General features: G+C 47.4%; 1 protein-coding gene across 1 annotated transcript in view; it reads left to right on the top strand.

Annotated features, from left to right (window-relative positions):
- The first annotated feature begins 6,267 nt into the window (after window positions 1–6,267).
- Window positions 6,268–8,530, top strand: part of GDNF (glial cell derived neurotrophic factor) — a 31,062-nt gene continuing 28,799 nt past the window's right edge. Inside the window, exon 1 of the mRNA XM_044431342.1 lies at window positions 6,268–6,395. The gene's annotated coding sequence lies outside the window, so the exon portion shown is untranslated. The remainder of the gene's footprint in view (window positions 6,396–8,530) is intronic.

Below are 8,530 nucleotides of genomic sequence, written 5' to 3'. Positions count from 1 at the left end.
AGTCTATGACTCTCCCAGCTGGTTCCAGGCTTGAGTAGGAACTAGAACCCAGATGGCCCGATCCCCAGTCCCACACTCATATCCACTACACTACACTGGCTATCTAGAATGTACATGTATACAGAAGGTACACGTACGCTAGCCAAGCAGCCTATGATTACTGAACTAGTGTATTTCTATTATAAAGATCATGTGCAGCTTCTTGAGCATACACTTAGTGGCTTAAGGCACAAACCTACCTGTGTCCTCAGTTACTAGAAGTCCCTGAACTTGGAGGCTTGAAGGAAAGTTGGAAGAAACCACAGAGGAAGTCTTCACTGCTCTTGCCTCCTGCCCTGTATCCTTCACTGTTTTCATGTGACATCAAGTTGTCTCTGGCTTATGGTGACCCTATAAATGAAAGTCCTCCATAATGCCCTGCCCACAACAGCTCTATTCAGTTCTTCCGAGTTCAAGGCTGTCTTCCTTTACAGCGTCAGTCCATCTCATATTAGGTCTTCCCTTCCAACTTCTGTCTTTGACTTTCCCTAACACAATTGTCTTCTCCAATGAGACTTGCTTTCTCATGATGTGTCTGAAGAATGACAGCCTGTTTTGTCATTTTATTGCTAGGAAAAGTTCTGGCTTGATGTGATCTAGGACACACTTTTCATCTTTTTATCAATCCAGGGTATTCACCAAGCTTTCCTCCTGCACCATGTTTTGAATGCATCAATTTTCTTCCTGTCAGCTTTCTTAACTGCCAGCTTTCACACCCATTCTTTGTGATTGGGAATACAATAGTTTGCATGATCTTGACCTTGGTATCCAGTAAAACATCCCTACACTTGATCTTTTCTAGTTCCTTCATTGCTGCCCCTAAGTCTCAATCATCTTTGAATTTCTTGACTGCATTTTTCACTAGATGGGCTTGTTTTGCCTGTCTAGCAATGGTGGTTTGGATAGCTTGTATCCTGGCCTCTCTTCCCTTCCTCATTGCACCAAAAAGTCCACTTTTCCCCCTTTCTGAGGCTGTTTTTTTCCAGCTCAAAAAGTAATAGATGCAGTTCTTTGATTGAAAGCTGCCAGGGGTGTGGGATGGAAAACAGATCTCTGATTCCTCCTTCTGAAGTCAGGTGCCATCTCTGACCAGCATCTAGGGGATCCCCCGTTTCCTTCTAAGGGCCATGGGATTTCTCCCTTATAATGGTAAACCTTGATATGTGGGACCTCATATGGACAGCCCCAGAGCCATGACCCCAAGAAGAACACATATTCCACAATTTTCTATATCATTATCATGCATTTCTATTCTTTATACTCTTGTTAAAAACTCCCATCAGGCACCAAAAGCCAACAAGATATGAATGGAGTGTCATGAGTAACTTTAGGAGACATGATTACAATCTTTTGCATAGTTCCTTCTGTGTAAGCTCTATTGAACCCAACAATGCTACTTCTAACTATATTGGATAATCTCATTAAATACACTCCACTTTAACAAAAGATCTTCGGTCAGCTGAAAGCCAACCTTTATCTTTTAATTAGGAATGCAAAGGAGTGTCACTTTTAATTAGGAGTGCAAAGGAATGTCACTATTAAACATAATAAATGAAGGTTATTGTGAGGTTTTACTACAGTGTCTTCTTGTTTGATGGTTGATTGTATTGTTGTAATATTTGATAATTTTAATATGTTTATTGTTATTATTATACTATATCCTGTAACCCATCCAGAGAGCCATTTTGGCCAAAGGGGGTGGGAAAGAAAGCTAATAAATAAATAAATAAAACACTGTAACAATTACACTACAAAATGTAAAAGCCACATTTAAAACTAAATTTAAGCAAATAAGTAGTACAAGTTAAGACACAGGACCTCTTAGACAGCTGACATCATGCCCCAATAGTATATTTAATTTACTATTAATTTAATGCCCTTTCAAGAAAGACAGCCTTGACCTGGCTCTAAAAGGACAGCACTGCTGGTACCAGGCACATCTCAGTGGGGAGCTTTTTCCCTAATTGGGGGGCTGCCACTGAGAAGGCTCTCCTCTCATTTTCACCAACTGAGTCTCCCCAGTTGTCTGGGTAGACTGAGGCTGGGAGCAGCATTCCATTGGGCACTGCAGTCTGTGCAAACTCTGTGCAGGAAGGAAGACTAGTTTGCTTGCTTGCTTGCTTGCTTGCTTGCTTGCTTGCTTGCTTGCTTGTTTGCTTGCTTGTTGAAAGCATTTTTATACCGTTCCCTTAGTCAAACAACTCTCGGGACGTTTCACATCACATTAAAGTACTTTAAAATACAACAAAATGTTCTCCCCAGGCTTCTGAGTAATGGTATCACAAGAGCAGGAGAGGGAGGATGGTGAGAGATTTGGAGATTACAGCATATGTGCCAAAATCCCTGTGACATTTGTGACAACAGAAAAGGCAAAGACGGAGCAGAGGCAAATGTCAGTCTGAACAGCAGCAACGGTGACAGCTGTTCACAATTACATTCAATTAGCCACTTTTAAACATTCCTTTAGTAGGACATTCTTTGATGTGTGGGACCAGAACAGGCTGCCTGATTCTCTAAACATTGCTAATAGCATGCTGACTGTACACAGAATGCTAGCAGCAAATTAGTTGGCATGGAAGGAAGTTTAATAACCTCACTGGCTTGAGGACTATGCCAGAATTAATAAAAGGTGAAAAAGGTGCTGTGTTGCAGCACCTTCAGACCAGTAGATGTAGTGCTGGATTTCTTTTCTTTTGTAGACTAGAGCCCTTCTTCAAATGCACAAGGTATCACTTCACAAGGCAGAGTTACCATTGATGACATTTCTGTTTCTTCATTATTTTACTCCACTGTTCGACTAGAAAGTCCCCCAGAGGGTAAGATCAATAAAAACAATAGAATTGCTGCCTTCAGGCTTATACTGCCCTAAGGGAAAGAGGACAGGGGAAGGAGGAGGGGAAAACACAGATTCAAGCACCAGTTCTTAAGTTAAAAAGCTACCCTTACAATGATGAGCTGGAAACAGCTACAGAAGAAGAGGAGCCTCTTGGAGGTGGCATTTCAGCAGTGTTCCCAGAATGGCCCTGCTTCCTATCTCCCTCTGCTGCAGCCTATTGGAATAGCTGCTGCATGGGGAAAGAAAAGAAGTAAAATACGTGTTCAGTGCTAGCACAAGGGATATAAAAGCACATATGAATTCTGTCCCGCTCTGGCATTCTCATCACCCTCCTCATGTTGAGGACAAACTTCACATTAAACTATGTGATTCACTCCCACAAAATAAAGTGATGGCCAGTAATTCTGATAGCTTTGAAAAGGGCATGGACAAATTCCTGGGGGAGAAGGCTATCAGTGGCTACTAGCCCTAATGGCTAACTCTAGTAGGAAGGGTGCTGTTGTATTCATGTCCTTCTTGCTGACACTCTGTGGCCTGTTAGCTAGCCTCTGTCTGGAAAGAATGCTGGTGGGAATGGAGCCCTGGTCTGATCTTCCAAGGCCCTTCTTATGCACTTATCTCCTTAAGTGCTGAATGAGGCAATCCTAAATAAACTTCCCTGGCTTACAGGACCCCTGGAAGCAATACCATGATATAGAAAGGCTACATTCAAAATACTGTGTATATGGGGTTATATCTACTGTTCGTCTAACTGAATTCCATTGGCTCCACACTAAGTAGCAATAACATTGGACACTGCCATATTAGTACGGCTATTGACATGAGTCTCTCCTTTTTATCAAATATTACAAGAGCTGATAGACAAGTGTCTCAAAAATAAGAAGCTTTGTGTGTGTATATTATCCAAGAGCAAACCAAGTATATAGACAGCTGTTATTGTGATATCTATATTGATACATATATAACACAGTTTTTGAAAGAAATTTGTCTGTCTTACTATCTTACTGTATGTGAGCTTAGGCAATAGGTAATTGCCCGACTATGTCCTTATCAGGTGCTTTGCTCTATTTCTTCATTATGTAATGGTCTTGAAAGGAGCACTAGCCCTTTTTCTATCTAGCAGACCTGGCATTCAGATGCATCATGCAGCAAGGAAGGTGGATTATTTGGGACTGGCAGCCACAGGCACCTCTGCACTGGACTTTCATACTTGGACTATTCACTGCTGCTGGTGGCTCAGGGCCCTAGCACGGCACCCTAGCATTTCATGGAAGTGTACCAGTGCAGGAACCATTAAAGGACGGGTGCCAGATAGCGCAGTAGGGCACTGGAGCTGGCTGAGCAGGTGCTGCCCTCCCTCCCTGCTGCCACACCAAAGAAAACATGAATCAGTTGGCATTCACAGTGGATTTCAGCTTATGCCTTGCCCTCTCTCAGTGGATGCTCAGGTGTGCGTGGGCCTCTCTCAATATCTTCAGTAGGACCGCCCCAGCTCCTTAGCCTACAGGCTGATTGCAAGCCCAGCGTAAAACCTAAAGGAACGCTTGCGTCCATATATGCCCTCCCGCCCCTTGAGATCAGCAACAGATACCCTTCTCCAGGAACCCTCTGTGAATGATATTAGGAGGGTGAGTACCTGGAGGAGGGCTTTCTATGCGGTGGCGCCCCACCTATGGAATGCGCTCCCCAGAGAGGTCCGCCTGGTGCCATTGTTATTTGTTTTTCGGCACCAGGCTAAGACCTTTTTATTTAAAACTTATTTTAAGTGTTAATTTATTATGTAGGATTTTAAAAAAAATTTAAGCAGAGATGCACGGGGTTTTAATATTTTTAGTGTATAATTTTTGTATGATTTTGTTTTTGTTTTTGTTGTGAGCCGTCCCGAGGCTTTGTTGTGATGGGGTTGGCATAGAAATGTTTTAAATAAATAAATAAATAAATAAATAAATAAAACCTGCCTAATTGTTCCTCGTGCGGCTGAGTTTAGGGGCGGGGCTTCCTGCCGGGGGCGGGTCTTTATGGAGAGGCTGAAGCCTCGAAGCTTCCTCCCGGACTATTTCACGTGTCTTACCTGTTCTCCCCATTGCATCGACTTTATTCGACCGGCCAACGAGAAAATTTACAAAAGGGGAGCAGAGGACTGCAGCTTAGCAAACCTCGCGGGGAGGCAACGTGGGTGAAACATATCGCAGCTGGGGCAAAGCCGCCGGTGACCTGCCCCTTTGGAAATGATGCGAGCGCTTTGGAATTGGGGGTAGAGAGGGGAGGGGGCGCTTCGGAGTGCCCCGCAGGCGGCTTCCACCAAAGTGTGGTATTGGGTTACATCAGCAAGAAAATGGAAGCCGAAGATGCCGGGCCAACTTCAGAAGCCTTCTCCGTTGCTTGTCCTGTAATACATGATATGTGGGGCGGCTGACTTCAGGCGAGAGATATTTGCTGGATCCTGCAGTGTTGTCTGATGGCTGGCCGGGCGGGGGGCAGAGCAGCGCCGGTGCGTGTGTGCGTGTGTGTGTTTAGGTCCGCGGGCGAATCAGAGGCAGCGGCGGAGGGCGCGTCACCGAGCCCGAACCCTATAAAGGCTTATCGAGCCGCGCGCCTGCCTGGCAAAGAGATCGCAGGGCGCGCGTTTTGGACGGCTGGCGCGCTCCCTCTGCCCCGACGCGATAGCCGCGCTCTGCCTCCCGCGGCAGGAGATCTCCCTTCCTCCTCTCTCTCCATCCTTCCTTCTCTCTCTCATTCTCTCTCTCTCGTTCTCTCTCTCGTCCCCCACCCCCTTTCGTTCCCCGCGGATGTTACAGAGTTACCTGGGGAAGTGGGGCTGAGGCTAGTCGGGCTTGTGGATTCGCCGGAGCCGCCGATCGCCTTTTTGGCGCGACGCACCTTTCCACGTGGATCTATCCGGGCCGCGGAGCTGCCGTCGGAGCCCCCTCTGGCGGAGCCGGAAGGACGCTGCCCCGCTCTGCGCCGGCTGAGTGCCCGCCGCGCAGAACATCCCCGCCTGACTCGGACCCGCCGCTCCACCTGCCTCGTCCGACGCCGACGCCGCCTCTCCCCGGCCCGGCTGGCGTCGCAGGGGCCGCCCGATGTCTCGGCTGGACTCTCCGCCGCTGTCGATGGGGCGTCTTTCTTCGGTCTCCGGCCAGCGACTTCCCGACGGTAGGGTCCCACTGACAGGCGACGCGGCGTGCGGCCAGGCAGGCTTCTTCGGCCGCCTGCCCTGAGCTTTGGAGTGTGGATCGGCCTCTGGGCGTCGGGACGGGGGGAAAGGAACGGAGACGCGGCTGCACCTGCGGGGCCCCTGCTGGGGGAGGGCGCGGAGCGGCGGCGGCGGCAGCTCCCTCCCCCGCTGGATCGCGAACTCGGAGTCTCGGCTGCTTCCCACCCCGCGCGGCTTCAGCCTCGTCGCCCACCCACTTGGAGGATCTCTGCGCCTCGGAGCTGCTTCTGCGTTTCTGGAGCTGGAGAACGCGGGGATTGTGGCGTTCATGTCACCCTCGGGTCTAAAGAGACCAGATAAAAGGTAAAGCGGGAGGGGGACATTTCGTTGGGATAACTCCCTTCCTGGTGGGGCAAGGCGAGGAAGGAAGGACGCTTGAGGCTTAGCAGGGCGGGCGTCTGCCACAACTGAGGAGAGGAGCCGCGAGGCTAAGCTACTCCCAGGGCTGGAGTTTTGGGGTGAGTGCAAACAGTCCATTCCCCCTCCAAAATGCCCCTTCCCCCTCGACGTAAGATATCTGCGTCTGCAACATACAGGCATTTAAAACAGTTGGACTCAAAAAAAGTTCACGGGCGTCAAAGAATTTGGGCAATGGAAACAAAAAGGCAGAAACTCGAAAAAGAATAGGTTTTGTTTCACTTCTACACTTTCCCCTCTCTGCCCAATAACTTTAATGGGGAGCCACACGCCCATTAAACCAATCCTCTTCACCTCTTTGGAAGAAAATTGCTCGTGGAAGTTTGTGGAAAAAAGGTAGGCTGGAGATACTGGAAAACGTCAACCCAAAATTCCTGATCATTGAAAATGGATTAGTTTGACTTTTCGTCTGCATTCTGCCATCAAGGTGATGAGTCTGTCCCAGTAAATAGTGTGAACAATTAAAGAGGTAGCTGCTCCAGATTGAGGCATCTGAGAAATAGGAGTGGTGTGTGTCCTGAAAGGGAGCGCCATTGTGGTGCTACTCTAACAGTGAGGCACAACTGTTTGTTTAAATTCTGGAAGAAATTGGGAGTGCATTTCTGGACCCTAAGCTAGATGTGCATTACTGGGCGTGCACTGATTTAAAGACTTCTGATGTGATCCCATTAGTGTTTAGGTGCAGAACTTGCTGGGGGATGCTGGGAGTTGGTGGGACTTCTTTATTTTTCTTTCTAGATGTGCATAAGGTTAAACACTTAAGCACGGATCTCCACAAGGCAAAGCGGAACATTTTCCCTACAACCTGTCCAACCAAGGGCCCTAGAAAGTCATTCCTCTCAGCAGAGTGTCTAAATGAGGAAAGGGTGCAGATGTAAATGTGTCGATTCCATTCATGTTCCTCTCTTTGTTTTGGATCTGCATTTGGTTCTCCTCCCATTCTGCATTTACAACAACCTTGTGAGGTGGATTAGGCATGCTTGGCCCAAGATGCTCCAATGATCCTCACACACTGAGAGTAGATTGGAACCAAAGACTCCCTTGCCCTTCCCCAGCACTCATTTAATACTCCTAAGGGCTGCACCTAGGTTTTATTTGGATTCAACAGTGGAAGGCAGTGTGCAAGCCTGTGCATGCCTACTCTGAAGTAAAACCCAATGAGTTCAATTGGTTTTTCTTCTGGGTATGCCTGTGAGACTTGCAGCTCAGTTTTTCTTGCACTGTGTTTTTGTTCCTTCAAGAAGTTCTCTAGGAGGTTCTGCACTTAGAGAAACCCAGGGATGGATCCTGGACACATTGGAAATCATGCCTTGAACATGTACAGAGCTCCTGTTCCTCTGCTTCGTATATTCGAGTTTCAAGGGAACCAAAGTAGCCTTTTTTTCTTAGACATTAAGCTCTGGAACAAGTGTGAGCTCAAGGGTCAGGTATGGTGGACCTGTGGGTTATATGCAAGGGAGAATGCAAAACCATTCATTCTGCCAAACAGGTAAACACAAGCCAGTTTAGTCCCTCCAGACCTCTCAGGAGGGCTAGATGCTTTAGCAGGGGCCAAACTTTGTGTCAAAACTTTTCTAGGGTGTTTGAGCCTTTGGCTCAAACTAGCAGTCTTTGATGTAAGGAAAAGGAAGCACACTAAGGAAAGTACACGCCTGTCTCTTGTCTGTCTGTCTGTCTCTCTCTCTCTCGCTTTCTCTCTCTGGTGTTGGTTGATATGTGTCTGTGCACACGGAATGGAAAAAGATGGGTTCCCCCAAGGAGGAACTGCTCTAAGAATCAGTCTGGTTCCCATCTCTCCAGCGCTCTGGAGAACCAGAATTTTATTTGTCCCTTTTTTATACACTGCCTGGGATAGCAAATGCCGAAAGTCTTGTTGAAAGAAGAGACTGAACTAAACCCATGGAAATTGCTCAGTTTGCAAGACATCTGAGCCTGCCCCCGTCCCAATTCTGACACTCTTCTAATGGACAGATAATGATGGGGGACACACTATTCCCTGTTGTAAAATCAGCATGGGGACC

This window comes from Varanus komodoensis, unplaced genomic scaffold (assembly GCF_004798865.1).
Source record: "Varanus komodoensis strain SLA01 unplaced genomic scaffold, ASM479886v1 scaffold22, whole genome shotgun sequence".
Classification (NCBI taxonomy): Eukaryota; Metazoa; Chordata; class Lepidosauria; order Squamata; family Varanidae; genus Varanus; species Varanus komodoensis.
This window is presented reverse-complemented; position numbering and strand designations above follow the sequence as displayed.